Consider the following 17,183-nt stretch of genomic DNA (forward strand, 5'->3'; position numbering starts at 1 on the left):
AAGACAAAAGTAGCATTGATCATTGAAATTGCTATACCTAGTGATTACAGTGTCTCATGTACAGAGAAACACAAAGTCATAAAATATCAGAATTTGCAGGCAGAAATGAGAACAATGTCCAAGAAAGATAGCCAGACAGTTCCAATAGTAATAGGAGCAACTGGCATAACAAAAAAAATATGTGTAGCTCCATATGTATTGCAGGAAGAGTCCATTTTAGTACTTTGCGGATGCTGCAAACAGCACTTTTGGCTAACATCAAGAATTGAAACAATACTAATTTCATGAACTTTAATTATACCTTTAATTAGGAATAGTGTCTATTCATTCCCATAATGGCATTAGAAACCAAAATATCTGGAGAAATTAAACCAGGAAAATATGTTTCATAGGTTCATAGGTTCATACTAGGCTATCTGCCCAAGGGCATTTATAAGCCTAGCCCATAGTTATGTGGCTTTCGCCACCCCTTTAGTTTGAAGAAGACTATGCCAATTATTTTACTGTGCCTCTGTCAAGCAGTGACACTGAAGTAATCCCTGGGGTATATCTGCGATCTCCCATCCATTGGTCAAGATTCCTCTTGAACAAGGCCAGCGAGGTGCTCTGCCTCACATGTACCAGGATTTTGTTCCACAGCATAGGGAGTCTCTGGGTGATGAATGTGTCCCTCCAGCACGTTCTATTAATAACCGTGTCAAGGTTTAAGTCTCCCGCCCTTCTGGTTCTGAGGGATCTAGATTTTTTGAGGTGAAGCATATTCATCAAATCTGGGTTTGACATGGCCTTATATGTCAGGCACAGGTCACCTCTGAGCAAGCGGTATGTGACTGAATAGAGCTGGAGTTCTTTCAGTCGGGCAGCATAAGACATATCTTTGAGACCCTTTATCCTTTTGGTGAGGAACTTTTGGGGCCTTTCCAGCTGCTGCAGGTGTCGGGTCAGATACATTCCGAATGGGGCATTGTACTCAATCATAGGTCTAATGAGTGATGAGTACAGGGGGACGATGACCTCCCTAGATCTAGATGTGAATCCCTTCATGATCAGGTGGGCAGTGTAGAAGGTTTTCCTAACTACTTTGGCAACATGAGTGTCAAACGCAAGGTTACTGTCAACCTGGGTCCCCAGATCCCTGATGACTTCTTCTGTGCTCAGTGGATTGCCACCTATATGGTAGCTAGGGGTAACCTTGTTTTTCCCGAAGGGTATGACTATGCATTTCTTGGCGTTTAACTTTAGGCCATGGCTCTGGCACCAGTTATCCGTTTCTGTGAGGCCCTTCTGAAGGATATCTGTGTCAGATGTGTTTTCGACTATGGCGCCCAGTTTGCAGTCATCTGCAAACTTTGTCAGCCATAACCCTCTTGTGTTTGCTTGTACTTCAGAAAAGTAGATGCCGAACAAGAGTGGTCCCAGGACTGAGCCCTGTGGGACACCACTTGTGACAGGCTTTGAGTCTGACATGGCGCCAGCAACTCTGACCCTGTGGGTTCTGTCACTTAGCCAGTTTGCAACCCATCTTGTGATGTATGGGTCTACATTTAAGCTGATGAGTTTTTCGATGATACCTGAGTGGGGTATTGTGTCGAAAGCCTTTGCCAGGTCGAGGTAGGCTGTATGGACTGCCTTGCCCTCATCAATGGCCTTGGTGACTGTTTTGAAAAAGTCAACCAAGTTTAAAAGGCATGATCTGCCTTTGACAAAGCCAAACTGTGTTGGATCCAAAGTCTGCAAGTTCCCTATGTCTTTATTTATGAGTTCCATTATGATCCTCTCCATGGCTTTGCAGATAAGGCTTGTCAAGCTAATGGGATGGTAATTTCCAGGGTCGGTGGAGGCACCGCCCTTGTGAAGTGGGACTACAGTCGCCGTGCGCCACTCCTTGGGTACGTATCCTGAGGTGAGGCTAAGATTAAACAGCTGTCCTAACTGCGGGTTTAATTCCTCATTGAGTTCGTGGAGCACACAGCCGGGGACACCATCCGGTCCCATGGATGCTGTGTTTTTTGCCTTGGAGAGAGCAGTTCTCACTTGGGCGTTGGAGATGTTTGGGGGGCTACAATCCTCTGGTATAGATATCTCTCCTTTTGGGGGGGATGGGGGGGAGAAGTTTGCACTGAACCTGTCAGCCAGTATGTTTGATCTAGTCTTAAGATGGAGAGTGAAAGACGTTGACATGACAGACCCAGTGACAAACAGACCAATCTACTTTATGGTTTTGCTGTTCCTGAAGTAGAACAGGGATGAGGGATGGACATCAGGAAAAGAGATCTGTTATTTCAAAAGGTAGGTTTTATTCAGCAGTGGAATACAGTGGTACATGATATGGAAGGCTTTCCTGGACTGAAAACAGTAGACAAACAGAAGGACTACATGTAGAAAGAAGTGAAGAAACCAGTAAAAGCATGTATTTGTAGAAGGTGTGTGAAGAAAAGCAACTGGCCTAAATGCAGATCATACCTCTAAACTGTCCAGATTTTTGCAGAATGTCCATATTTTGACCCATATTTTTGATATGTTTTTCATAAAACTTGTCATGTTCTGATAATCACTAAATAATGACATATATTATGTTTCAGATTCACATCCTTAATGCAAACCCATTATTCTATCAACTTTCTATGTTTATAAGAGCAATATTTAAAAAAAATGGTCCCTGTTTTCTGTCTTTGTTACCCCATTACTTTTGTTTTTGCCCAGAATTATTTGGTAAGAGGTTGAGAGGCATGCTACAGAGGGATGCAATATGTGTTGTTGTTGCAAACAGCAATGTCTACAGGATAATAAGTGGGACAGGATGAGTAAAAGATCACAATGACACCAAATTTGACAAAGTTCATCCAGCAGGCCAAGGATCTGTTGAAATGACTATAACAGAGATACCACTCACCTATAAGGGAGATGCTGGTGGGGTGGGGGATGAAGTGATTTTTTATTCAGACAGGAAAACACAGGAAAACAGGGAAAGGGAAATTTTGGAAAATGTTGCATAATAGCTAGAATTACAGAATTAATTCCTCATTTCTTTTTTTTAAACAGTTTTATTGAATTTTAATTATAACAAATTTATAAGCAATCACATAAATTTATACAAGAGAATGTATACTACAAAAGTAAAAATTGGATGCCATACATTTATCCCATACAGATATATGAATAAAATTAACAGAATCTTAAAAACTAAAGTATATACAAAAACATCCAGAATTCATGCTTAAAATTTAATAAATGTATCATGTTGTAACATAATTCACCAATGAAAAGGACAAAAATGTATTATCTTTATGAAGTAAGTTCATATTTTCCCAACAAATTTTGTAAGTCAACCCACACATGATGTTCATATTTCCTTCTAGTTGTTCTAGAAGTTATGGTTTTAATTTGTAAATGACAAACTTCTTTTAACATATTAGTGAACTCATGAAAAGTAGGAGGAGATTTAAAAATCCAATTTTTCATTATTGTCTTTCTAGCCAGTGCTAGTATGGACCAAAGAAATGGGTATTTTATTTTTCTAACACACTGAGGAATGGTTATATTAAATATAACCAGAGATTTGTTTAATATGAAGTTATCTGAAAAAAGTTCTTGTAATAAATCATTTACATTCTTCCAGAATGTGATTAAATCAGGACAGTCAGAAAATATATGAGCCCAGTTGATGCCTAAATTAGGATTACATCTATTACAATTGTTTTGTTTATTTTGTTAACTCTATTCATTAATTGAGGTATGCAAAATGATCTGTTCATAAATCTCCAAGTATATATTTTCCATTTCAATGAATATGATGTTCTCCAGGCTGATTGTAATATATTAACGTTGTCTTGCTCACTTGGGAGATTATTATTAATTGAATTATAGTAATTCCAGTAGTTATGTGGACAACAAAATGTTTCTTCTCTTAATTCTCTGTATATAAAGGAGAGACCACCTGAATATTTATGTTTATGTAGTAAAATTGATTGTAAATTTGTAATAAGATCTTAGAGTCGAATTTATTGTTAGATGGTATTAAATCTAATTTATTGTCTAAATATATTAAAAGATATTGTATAGCTAGCCATGTGGAATTATCAAATCCATATTCCTGTAAGATGTAGTCAACTGATTTGGTCTTGTATTCAGATGATAATTGAAACCAGAATTTAAACTCCTTAGTTTTGAATAAGTTAATCTTGTTAGAATCTGAGGTTAAAAAAGTCTCTTGTGTGAATGCTATAGGGAACAAAAAGAAAAAAACAATCTTTGTATTTATATATTTTAAATATAAAATTCCTAAAATTAATTATAATAATATGTAAATAGCTGTTAGAATGTATGGGAATTATGTGGATAACAAAATAATCTTTTAATATCCATAAAATAGGGCTATTTATGTATTCTAATTGATATGTTGAAGGTCTCTTAATAAGCTGAATAGCTGATAATTCCCAGAAAGAGTTCCATTTTGCTGAATATGTAATATCTAAAAGTTATGTGATTGTTCTGATTATAGAGGAAATTGAGTAAAGATATAGATCTGGAAATGCTATTCTACCATTATTCCAATTATTAATGTGCTAATTCATTGTAATTCTATTTTTTTTTGAGACCAAAAGAATCTTAGAATCATGGAATTTAATTTATTGATAAACATTTTTGAGGGTAGAATTTGAATAGATTGTATAATGTATAAAGTTTTGTGTAAAATTATCATTTTTATAATAGTTAATCTTTCTTCCACGTTGAATAGAATAGTGTTCAATTTTTAAAATACGTCTTGAATATTTTGTAAACATTTATTGTAATTTAGATGTATTACTGATTTTATATCTTTAGTGAGTATAATTCCAAGGTAGATAAAATGATCTATATTAGGTGTATGCTGAGTATTTTCTTTAGATTTTTTATTACTATTATAATATATGGGTAAAATTTTAGTTTTATTATCATTAAATGACAGAACAGGCATCATCTGAAAAATTTTAATTGAATCAAATAATGACAAAATTGAAGGTTCATTTCCTTTTGTGGTGATAAGAATATCATCCGCAAACAATTGGATTTTAACCATTATATCTTTATCTAACTCCAGACCTTATGTATACTTATTGTTTCTTATTTCATTTGCCCAAGGTTCCATAATCAGAGTAAACAATAAAGGAGAGAGAGGGCAACCTTGTTTGGTACCTTTTATGAATGGAATTTTATTTGAAATATAAGATCCTATTTTGATATATGCAAAGGTTCTTTCATATAAATGTTTTAGCAGATTAATAACATTATATGAGAAATGTAGGCATTCCAAAAGAATAAATAAATAATTCCAATTTATTGAATCAAGACTAATTAATGTTAGATTTCTTTTTTTTTTTCTTTGGGAAAAATCAATAATAGCTAGAGTTCGTTTTATATTGTCAAAAGTACTTTTGATAGACACAAATCCTGTCTGGTCTTCATCTATTAATTGGGGTAAGAATCTCTTTAATCTTTCGGAAAAAAAATATTTATAAACATCTTATAATCAATATTCAATAAAGATATTGATCTATAAGAAAGAGGAACATCATTTTGGGTCTTTGTTTGATTTAAGGATAGGGGATATAAATGTATATTTCCATGATCAGGGTATAGAGATATTATTTTGGGCAGCATTATATACATTATGTAATAAGGGGATAGCTATTTTGGGCATTTTGTAAATCTCTGGAATAATTCCATCGTTTCCTGGTGCTTTATTAAATTTAAGTTTATTAATTTGATTTTGTATGTCAGTTAAAGCAATTTGGTTATCAATAACTTCAATGTGTTATTTGTTAAGTCTATTATATAGATTTTTATTGATAAAATTTGTAATATTATCTTCAGATTCTGTTTGTTGTTTAGATTGATTGATTTCATGAAAATGATTTCTAAATTCTTCTATTATATCTTGAATACTATGAACATCTTTTTTTTCCCTTGTAGAATGTATTTCTTTAATATAATTATGTTTATTTAATCTCTTAGTCTTATTCTTAAGATTAGATAGGTACTTAGGATTTATCGAATATGCAAGAAATTTGTATTTTTCTAGAGATATCATCATCTTATGATGGAGAATAGGTCTACATTCTTCATTTAATTTATGTATCTCATCTCTTATATTTTTGGAATTGAGATCGTGTTTATTTTTAATATGTAGTAAGTCCAATTTATCCTGTATAATTCTCATGTCTTTATCCCAAATTTTCATCTTATTGTAATACCCTTTGTTAATTTGTCCATATAAGTATGTTTTTAAAGCATTCCAAATAAATATGTCATGGATGTCAGAAACTGAGTTTGTATGCATAAAATTGTGTATCTCTTCTTTTAAAAATGATTGAAAATCTTTACATTGTGTAATATAGGCTGGAGGTATTTTAATTTGAACACTAAGGAAATTGTTAATATTAATTTTGAATAAAATGGTATTATGATCAGAAATTGGGCAAGATATAATTGTATTGTTAACTAAATCATGAATTATCTGTGTAATAAGAAATATCCTATCAATTCTGGAATATGATTTGTGTCTATTAGAATAGAATGTATATAATAAAGAGTTATGGACTACAAAATCAAAAATATCTTTAAGTAAGTGTCTAAGAATTTTAGCAATTGTTTAGCTTGAGGTGTAATTCTTCTTTTACCTAAAGTGGTTGTATCTTTTAGGTCTAGGATACAATTGAAGTCCCCTGCCATAATAATATGACCCTGAGAAAATGATATTATTTGATTTAGGATTTGTCTAATAGTATTAATACCAATTCCAGGGATCCAATAATTATTTATTAATGTGTACAACTTCTTACCCATTTCTACAATAGCCATATAAAGTATACCTTTATTGTCTTGATATGTTTTAATAATTCTGGGTGGAGGGGATGCTTTATTCTACAAGATTGCTAAACCTCTTTTCTTCTTTATACATTCTGAGCTTACAATAATTGTATATTTGTTTGTATTGAGAAATTTAATAGTATCTTTTGTTAAATGGGTTTCTTGTAAAAATATTAAATTTGGTTTATGGAGGGCTAGACATTTAAATAAATTACTTCTTTTATAAGGATTGTTCAAACTATTTATGTTAAGAGACAAACCTTTCATTGTGATCATGTTATATTGTCATGTGTGTAAGATATACTAATAACTTATCAATATCATATATCAATATCATATATAACTTATAAGAATCTCACTCCAAAAAAGATTTTGTTCAAATTAAACATAGTAAATCTGAAATCATCGTGGGAGGTAAACATTCCATGGACAATATATCCTATATATTCTTTCATGTAAACTACACTGGATGTCAAAAAACTTTTTCTTGAGAAAATGATTACATATTCTAAATTAAAAAAAACACAAAGTTCCCTGTCTGGAGTTAGAAACTCCTAATCACAATGACATATGTCACTGAGATCAAAACCCTAAGCTGTAACAACAGTACACAGCATCCACTAAAATATTGCATAATTGAAAACAAAACAAAACTAGCATATAGTTTCTTATTAAACACATAGTATCATTTTTCAAATACTTCATCTGATATGAAAGATTATTAGTATAATTACAATACAAAATAGGTAAATGTATATGACCAAAAAAGAAAAGACAAGATATATTTCTTATAATCCAAATGAGTCAAAGTATCTAAAGGAATATTATAGAGTTAACTATAACTAGACTGTATTAAAAACCTTCAAACATAGTTAAACCACAGGGAATATCTATATAAACAAAACTTCTAATATATTTCTATAGGTTCATAGGTTCATAGGTAGGTACTAGACTATTGGCCCTGGGGCCTATACAAGCCCAGCCAAAAAGGTACCCTGGCTTTTGCCACCCAAGAAAATTATTTTCCTGTGCCACTGTCGAGCAGAGCCACAGAGGTGATCCCCGGGATGAATTTCCTATTTCCCATCCAATCATCAAGATTTTTCTTGAAGAGTGCTAATGAGGATCTTTGTTTGATATAGATAAGTAGTTTATTCCAGAGTATGGGAAGTCTCTGGGACAGGAATCTATCCCTCCAGCATGTTCTGTTTATTGTGGTGACAAGGTTTAGGTCCCTAGAGTGTGTAGCTCGGAGGGATTGGGATTTCTTTAAGTGGAGCATGTCCAACAGCTCTGGATTTAACATAGCTTTGTATGTTAGGCAGAGATCATCTCTGAGTAGGCGATATGCGATGGAGTAAAGCTGGAGCTATGCATCTAAGACTATCAAATTCAGAATTATATTTACTCAAAAACTGTCATATTTACATAAACAATGTGAACTACCAAAATATATAGATAAATAATTATATATTAATTCCCTTGTATATGACTGTAGGAGGAGAAAGAAGCTATCTACCTTATCTTTCCAGCCAGATAAATTCAAAAAATAACCTGCAATCTAACCTGATATGAGTTTGAGACAATCATATCTACTGAATAAAGCAAGTACATCAATTGATGATATCCATGTAAAATATTCAGTGTAACATTAATATCTAAAATACATGTAATGAAATTGTTGACTGTATTTAGAAATATTCACCTTCAGAAAATAAACCTTACTAATGCTGTAATCATATTATTAGGATGAACATATTGAACAGCTATTTACTATACAAAATGTAATCAAACTGACTAAGGTAATAAATATATATTGTCTATAACATTTAAATATAAACTGTAAAATGAAAATAAAGAACCAACTAAAAAAGCATCTTGTTTGCCGTAAAGTTATTAGAATTACATAGTATAGAGGAACTCAAATTAAGATAAATATATCACAAAACAAAAGGAGAAGATATGCAACTAGATAAAAATAATGAACTAGTTGCATATGTATATAAAAAGATATATTTATAAACATATATTTGGTAGGTGAGATGAGTAAACCAATATGTATAAATAACAAAAGAGATTAATTTAGTAAAGAAATTGCAATAGGGTATGAAAATATACAATAAATCAAAAGACTGAGAAGTATATTATAAGTAAGGAATAAATAACTTAATAAGTCTGTTCTAAATTATAAACTCAAATGCTATGGAACAACTAGTCACCACTCCCACAAGAGGGGACAACATACTAGACCTGATCATTACCAACATGGGGACTCTATGCTCCACACCAGAAGTATATCCCTCATTGGTAAGATCAGACCATAAATTAATTTCACTGGATGCCCACATCCCGACCCCACCCCCAGCCCAGAAAACCACAGTGAAAAACTTCTCAAAAGCGAACTTCTCACTTCTCAAAATCGAAGTGGAATCCTTCAAGGCCCCAGGGCCAGTGGAAACTACAGCCCAGACTGCAGAATCCTATATAAATGCATTCTACGGACATCTCCAGGAATGCATGGATCATGCTATCCCAAACAAAACCAAGACCCAATCATCCAAAGGCAGGCGTCCAGTCTGGTGGACCCCTGCCATAAATAAACTGTACAACAGAAGGAGGAAGCTACTACATGATAGAGCAAAATCCCTAATAGGGAAGGCATCTCTGATCAGTACTAGCAAAAAATTACGATCCCTCATAAAATCCTCCAAGGCCAGCTTCGAGGGAAAAATTGCACAGGATACGAAAGACAATCATAAGGCTTTTTTCAGTTATGTTAGAAACCTGGGATGCAACTCCCAGACTTGTTCTGAGTTGATTCTAAACGACAAAAATGCACTGAACCCACAGACATCGCCAATATCCTGGCAGACAGGTTCAGTGCAAACTCCCCCCCCCCCAAAAGAGCAAGTATCTATCCTGGCAGAGGGCTGCCTTCCAAACATCTCAGATGCTCAGGTGAAGGCTGCCCTCTCCAAAGCAAAAAACACTGCTTCCATGGGACCAGATGGCGTCCCAGGTTGCGTCCTACATGAACTACAAGAGGAACTAATCCCTCAAATAAAACAGCTATACAATCTCAGCCTCACTACAGGATATGTGCCCACAGAATGGCGTACAGCAACAGTGGTCCCACTCCACAAAGGTGGAGCCTCTACGGACCCTGGAAACTATTGCCCCATAAGCCTGACTAGCTTAGTCTGCAAGGCTATGGAGAGGATCATCATGGAGCTCATAAACAAAGACATTGGGGACCTACAGACACTAGATCCTACCCAGTTCGGCTTTGTCAAGGGCAGATCCTGCCTTTTGAACCTGGTTGACTTCTTTGAAACAGTCACCAAAGCCATAGATGAAGGGAAGGTAGTCCACACAGCCTATCTGGACCTTGCAAAGGCATTTGACACAATACCCCACTCGGGCATCATAGATAAGCTATCCAGCTTAAATATAAACTCCTATGTCACAAGATGGGTTGCAAACTGGCTCAAAGACAGAACCCACAGAGTGAGAGTTACTGGAGCCATGTCAGACTCGAAACCGGTCACAAGTGGCATCCCACAGGGTTCTGTCCTGGGACCACTCTTGTTCGGTATATACTTTTCCGAGGTACAGGCAAACGTGGGAGGACTATGGCTCACCAAGTTTGCAGACGACTGCAAACTGGGCACCATAATCAACTCTCCAGCTGACACAAACATCCTTCAAAAAGGTCTCACAGAGACAGATAACTGGTGCCAGCGCCATGGTTTAAAGCTAAATGCCAAAAAATGTATAGTCATACCCTTTGGCAAAAACAATGTGCCCACAAATTACCACATAGGTGGAAACCCATTAAGTACAGAGAAAGTTATTAGGGACCTGGGGACCCAAGTTGATAGCAATCTCTCCTTTGAAAACCACATTGCCAAAGTGGTTAGAAAGACCTTCTACATAGCCCATCTCATCATGAAGGGTTTCACATCTAGATCAAGAGAGGTAATCGTGCCCCTTTATTCATCCCTCATCAGGCCCATCATAGAATACAATCCCTTTTGGGATGTACCTTACCCGACACCTGCAGCAATTAGAAAGACCCCAAAAGTATCTCACCAAGAGGATCAAGGGTCTCAAACAGATGCCATATGCTGCTCGGTTTAAAAAACTCCAGCTCTACTCAGTTGCATACCGCCTACTTCGAGGCGATCTATGCCTGACATACAAAGCTATGTCAAATCCAGAATTAATGGACATGCTCCACCTCAGTAAATCTAAATCCCTTAGAGCCACATGCTTGAGGGACTTGAACCTCAGCACAGAAATAAATAGAACTTGCTGGAGGGACAGGTTCATAACCCAGAGGCTCCCTTCGCTCTGGAATAAAATTCCAGTTCATGTGAGGCAGAGCACCTCACTGAATCTCTTCAAGAAGAATCTCGATAAGTGGATGGGGGATCGTAGGTTTGTCCCAGGGATTACTCCCGTGTCACTATTAGACAGAGGCACAGTAAACTAAACCTTAAAAAGGGCACAGTATACTCAAATCAAGGGGTGGCGTAAGCCATACAGAATTGGGCTAGGCTTATAATTGCCCCAGGGCAGATAGCCTAGTATGAACCTATGAACCTATGAACCTAAAAATTTATAATTAGCATATGTGATGGATATGAAAAGTTAAAAGAATTCTGATTACAACATAAACAATGTTATAACTAAAATACTACACAAGGCTGGTATAACATTGTATTGTGTAGTAAACACTATACATTTTTGATACATTTTTTTGAGTCTGGCACTGCTAACTCATTTGTTCCTTCAGCACTGTATTGTATGGAATGGTGAGAATGAGCTGAAGCATTTTCGATCAGTAAGTAACTTATTAATAGAAGCAACTTATGACAGATCCTTATGTCACTATAAGGGAAGCAACTGATAAGTTTTAAAGTAAGTGAATGAAAAACAACACAAAGGAATTACATAACCAGTTAGTAGAGAGAAAGCTTGATAGCAAGAAATGAAAATAAGACAAACACAAGATTATTGCAGGATGTCCAAAAATTTGCTTCATATTTTGACCTATTCTTTATAAAATGTGTCAATTACTAACAGATCACAAAGGATTAAAGTAACTAAACAATGGTACAAGATTGAGTTTCAGACTTCATATTCCTCATCAAATGCCTGCCAACACCATTCCCATTATACTAGCAAATGTTGAGTATATATGTAATACTCAATATCTATCTCATCTGAAGGCTCTTATTCCTCCCCCCTTATTCTAGGCTTTGTCCAGATTTCTCCCACAAAGAGACAGAGAGGTATGAATTTCCCCATTACTGTTGAACCTTCTTTTAAAAGCAATTATTTGCCTGTAATGCAGATGCCCTCCCCATCTAATATGTCTTTTAATTAAGTCTGACATGTCACACAATGAGCTCCTTGAAAAGTAAAGTTACAGAGATACACATGTTTTATCTGAAACCCAACCAAGATTATTTATTTATATGACATAGATAACAAACAACTCATTGCTCAGATGAGTCATCTCATAAAACTGTCTTACGTTACCAAGTTATAAATTCTTGACAAAGAAGTCTGACTACACAAAATATAAACCATCCCTTCAGTAAAAGATAAAATATCATAAAACAAAGAAATTGCATTTTCAAGTCAGCACCATTTTCAGGACAACCAAGAAATATCATTATATTTCAAAGCCACTAAATTTGACCATTTACAAATAATATAGCGTTATACCTATGTAAATGAGGAAACACCTAACAGAGAAAATTCTAGGTCACTGTAGTTGTCTAGATTATCAAACACTACTAATTTTCAATAAAATTGACATGTAGAATTCAATAAAGAACTATCTTCCTGCTTAATTTAAAACACCAACATTGTATCTCATCATAAAAGCATGGAAGCAATTTAGAGCGGTAGATACAAACCAAGTCATTACCCTTTATTGTTACTAAATCAATAAAATAACTTGAAAACTGTGAGTGCATGTTTTGCATCAAGGAAACATAAAAGCAATTATGGTAAAACTAGTTAGGTAGGGGAAAACTGCCAGAATCTTTAAAAGAAATTGAAACAGAGAAAATAAAGTATGAAAAACAGGTAGAAAAAAATGAATTAAAATGAAGACAAAATTAAATGCAACACTCTATACCAGCACTGCATATACATTTAACCCATGTAACTAGGTGTGTATGATCTGGCAACAATCAACATCCAGTACTAATAGAGATTTCCTTTATCAATTCCTTCTTCTGACATCTATCTTTTTGATTCTTAGTTTTGTTGTGACCGAAAGCCGAGATGAAAAGATGTAGGATGAGAAATGCAATACTACAAACTCCGTTATACATTTAAAGTAAATAGAAGTGAGGAAACCCCTTCTCAGGTGTTGCGTTGATCAGTACTTCCTATAGGGAATTGTCTCTTAGCTGTGACGTCATCAGCAAGCTTTACATCACTGAGAATGCAATGCAGATAGCTAGAAGAGCTTTCAAGCTGAAAATAAGTTCTTTTTTAAAAATTGGACTTGTCTCGTGCAATAGGAGTGCAAGGTAAGTAAAGAGAAGAGTGTCTCTGAGTTATGAATTGGCAGGAAACTAAACAGCACAGAAAAAAAAAACTTTAGTAGGGTATCTTTATAGAAATGAATGACAGCTTGAATTTCAAAGCCAAATGACTGGCTCATCACATCAGGAACGTCAATGCATTCAAAGACACAAAACAACATCCCCTCGATATGCAGACCTCAATTACATTACATAAAGTTGTCAAATATCATTTTTAAAGTATAATATTAAAAGTATAATATTAAAAATGTTATGTCATCTCAACAAAAAAAAATAACAACATATATCTCAACAACCTGACATATAGCAGACATCACTACCAAAATAAAGAATGTAATGCATATGTGTCACTACATTATATGAAGTTTACACAACTGACTGACAATGTTAGAAAGCCAACCATTGAGTCATTATTGGCTATCATATGCATATCTAGCAAAGAAGAAGGGAGTTATCACAAAAGTGTGACATTATATCCTATATATTTACCTGAAAATTCACAAGATATAACATAAAATATATAATCTGTTAGAAAGAAAAGGGATGGGAAACTGCTTTGCAATGTGCCCTTCCTTACTATACTTTTTCATTACATTTTGCCTTGTATTGTAAGATATTGTATGTGCAGAAGTGTAATAGCAGTAGAATTATGTATGTAAAAAGTATTAAAGATATTAAGATAATTTTAGTTGTATTATAATGCATGTAATAATATTATGATTATTATCGATTAGGCTTAGTTGTTTAAAAGGAAAATTGAAAAAGAAAATACTATTCTGTATATAAAATGAGAAAAAAGAAAATTAGCAATATATGTTGTGTCAGGCTATATTAAAGTATGAATGCTAAATTGTAAACAAACACTATATATGAAAAGAGAGGTTCTTACCTTAAAAGAATAACATAACAAAACATATTTGTTGATGATATAAAGTCCATAATGTTAGCATAGCATAAAATAAATTAAGTTATAAATCATTTGTTTTTCATCCTCTTTTTTCAGTAGTTTCCATGCAGTATTTGAAGCCATTCTTTTAAGAAAGAGATTAGCCCATTCCATTTCTTCTATTCTTTCTAGTAATGTGTGGTTTCTAACCAGAGCAGCAAGTTCGTCAAACACAGAAGGACCCTCAGGAAGAAAAATCTTTAACCTCACAGGAAACAAGAGATGGGTTTTGATCTGCACCTTTTTTAATTCCTTAATCAAAGGTAAAAACATTTTTCTCTTAGCAATTACCATTGTTGAATATTCGTTGTCAAAACAAATGATTGAATCATTATATTTTAAAGGAGATTTTGACCAGGCAGACTTTAAAATTATTTCTTTATCCGAAGAAGAGAGAAATTTAACTATGACAGATCTTGGTTGTTTCCTGTTTATGCTGTTTGCTGTTGTTAGTGACTGGTGGGCTCTTTCAATTCCAAATGACATAGCCTCAGGTAGATTTAATGGTTTTGGTAACCAGGTATTGAGAAAGCTTGACAAATTGTTTCCTTCAATATTTTCCGGAAGACCAAAAATCCTGATGTTATTCTGGCGTGATCTGTTCTCTGAATCATCCAGTTTATGTTGGAATGCAGTATTTTGCTAAAGTAAAAATTCTATGTTGTTTTCATTTTCCATTAATCTGCCATCAAAATCTATCAGAGACTCTTCAATACTAGATATTTGGATTTTTTGTTGTTTTAAATCCTCATGAAGCATGTCTATCTGTTTAGTAGCTTTTTCTTTAAAACTGTCAATTTTAGAGTCAGTCTTGTCAATCTTTGTAGTAAGTTCTTGAATATTGGTTATTAGAGTTTGTAGTTCCTTTTTTAGGCTGGAATCCTGGCTGCCTGTGTTTGTAAAGGTCATGATAAAATTCTTTCAGATGAGAGATATTTATCCTGAAGAAATTTGACTGGAAAATAAGTCCACTTCCGATTTCTAAGTAGACATTTCTGTAGAACATGTTAAATACTACCAAATTATGTAGAAAAAATTCCAAGTTTTAAGCTATAAGACAAATTTCCAGTGAAAGAATAATGCCTTTAGTGGAGCTAGTGAAAACTGCTGCTACACAGAGCCCATGCCTAAATTCCTCATTTCTGTCTATAAAACACAGCATCATGGCAGAGTGTTCAGATGAGATGATAGTGCAGGTTAGAGAGGAATACACTGATAAATGGAATAACAATGAGCAAAAAAGTAGAAAAAAGAAACAATAGTTTTCTAGAAGATAAGACTAAGTTAAGGCACAGGCAAGCTACTTCCCAAGATATTCTGAAACAGCAGTGCTACTCACTAAACATGTGGTGGAATTTTATGCATGTTAGGGTGGACTTTTAGGAGAAAATTAAGCAAGTATTGGAGAGTCACAGATTAGTATGAGAGTTGGCCTGTGAAGGACATATGCATCATATATCAGCATGGCTGTGTACAATAAAACACTCAGCATTGTCATACAATGTATAGAACTAGGTATAAAACCCTTTATAGCATGCTGGATAGCTAGCTGGCTCACTACTAGGACCCAGAAGATTATAATCAGTGAGGTCAGTCAGCCGTGAAGTCCCCCAGGGCTCTGTGATTGGTCTACTCCTCTTTGACAACTATTTCTTGGATGTCAAAACCAATTTTAAAAGTCTCTGGCTAACCAAGTATGCAGATGATGGCAAACTGGGACAGATAAATGCTTGGTGCCAAGGCCAAGGCTTAAAACTCAATACCTATACATACATTATAGTACCTTTTGGGAAGTCTGCCACACTGGGTAACTACATCATCAGTAAAACACCCCTAAAAGCTGACTCGCTAGTCAGGGATCTGAAGACTCACATAGACAGCAACCTAGCCTTCAACTGCCATGTGTCCAAGGTACTAAGGAAATCCTTCTATGTTGCTCAACTTATACACAAAGGCATGACATCTAGGTCTAGAAAGGTCATCATACCACTATACTTGGCCCACATCAGACCCATCATCAAGTATAATGCTCCCTTTGGCATGTACCTGATCAGACGCATGCAGCAACAGGACCGTCCACAAAGGTTCTTTCCAGAAAGAATACAGGATTTAAACACAATGTCCTGTGCTGGTTGTGTCAAAGCCCTGTCACTTTTCTGAGTATGATGCCAGGGAATCTCCTTGGGCTAGGCTTATATAGGCTCCAGGGCCATTAGCCTAGTAAACACCTATGAATCTATGAACATATAGGTTCATAGGTTGGTACTAGGCTATCGGCCCTAGGGCCTATGCAAGCCTAGCCATAACAATTCACTGGATATTTCTTCCCACAGTATTTACTTCTCTTAACCCCTGTCTAGCAGGGCGACTGACATGATCCCTGGGGTGAATTTCCTATCTCCCATCCAATCATCAAGGTTCCTTTTGAAGAGGGCTAATGAGGCGCTCTGCTTGACATGTATGGGCAGTCAATTCCAGAGTATGGGGAGTCTCTGGGTCAGGAACCTATCCCTCCAGCATGTTTTGTTCATTGTGATGACAAGGTTTAGATCCCTGGGGCGTACGGCTCTGAGGGATTGGGATTTCTTTATGTGGAGCATGTCCAACAGCTCAGGGTTGGACATGGCCTTGTATGTTAAGCAGAGATCGCCTCTGAGTAGACGATATGCCACAGAGTATAGCTGGAGTTTTTTTAGATGGTCAGCATATGGCATCTGCTTTAGGTCTGTGATTCTTTTAGTGAGGGATTTCTGTGGCCTTTCCAGCTGTTGCAGATGTCTTGTGAGGTACATACCAAACAGGGCATTATACTCTATAAT

Source organism: Protopterus annectens, chromosome 1.part1, assembly GCF_019279795.1.
Source record: "Protopterus annectens isolate FY-2018-M chromosome 1.part1, PAN1.0, whole genome shotgun sequence".
In the NCBI taxonomy this organism is placed as follows: domain Eukaryota; kingdom Metazoa; phylum Chordata; order Ceratodontiformes; family Protopteridae; genus Protopterus; species Protopterus annectens.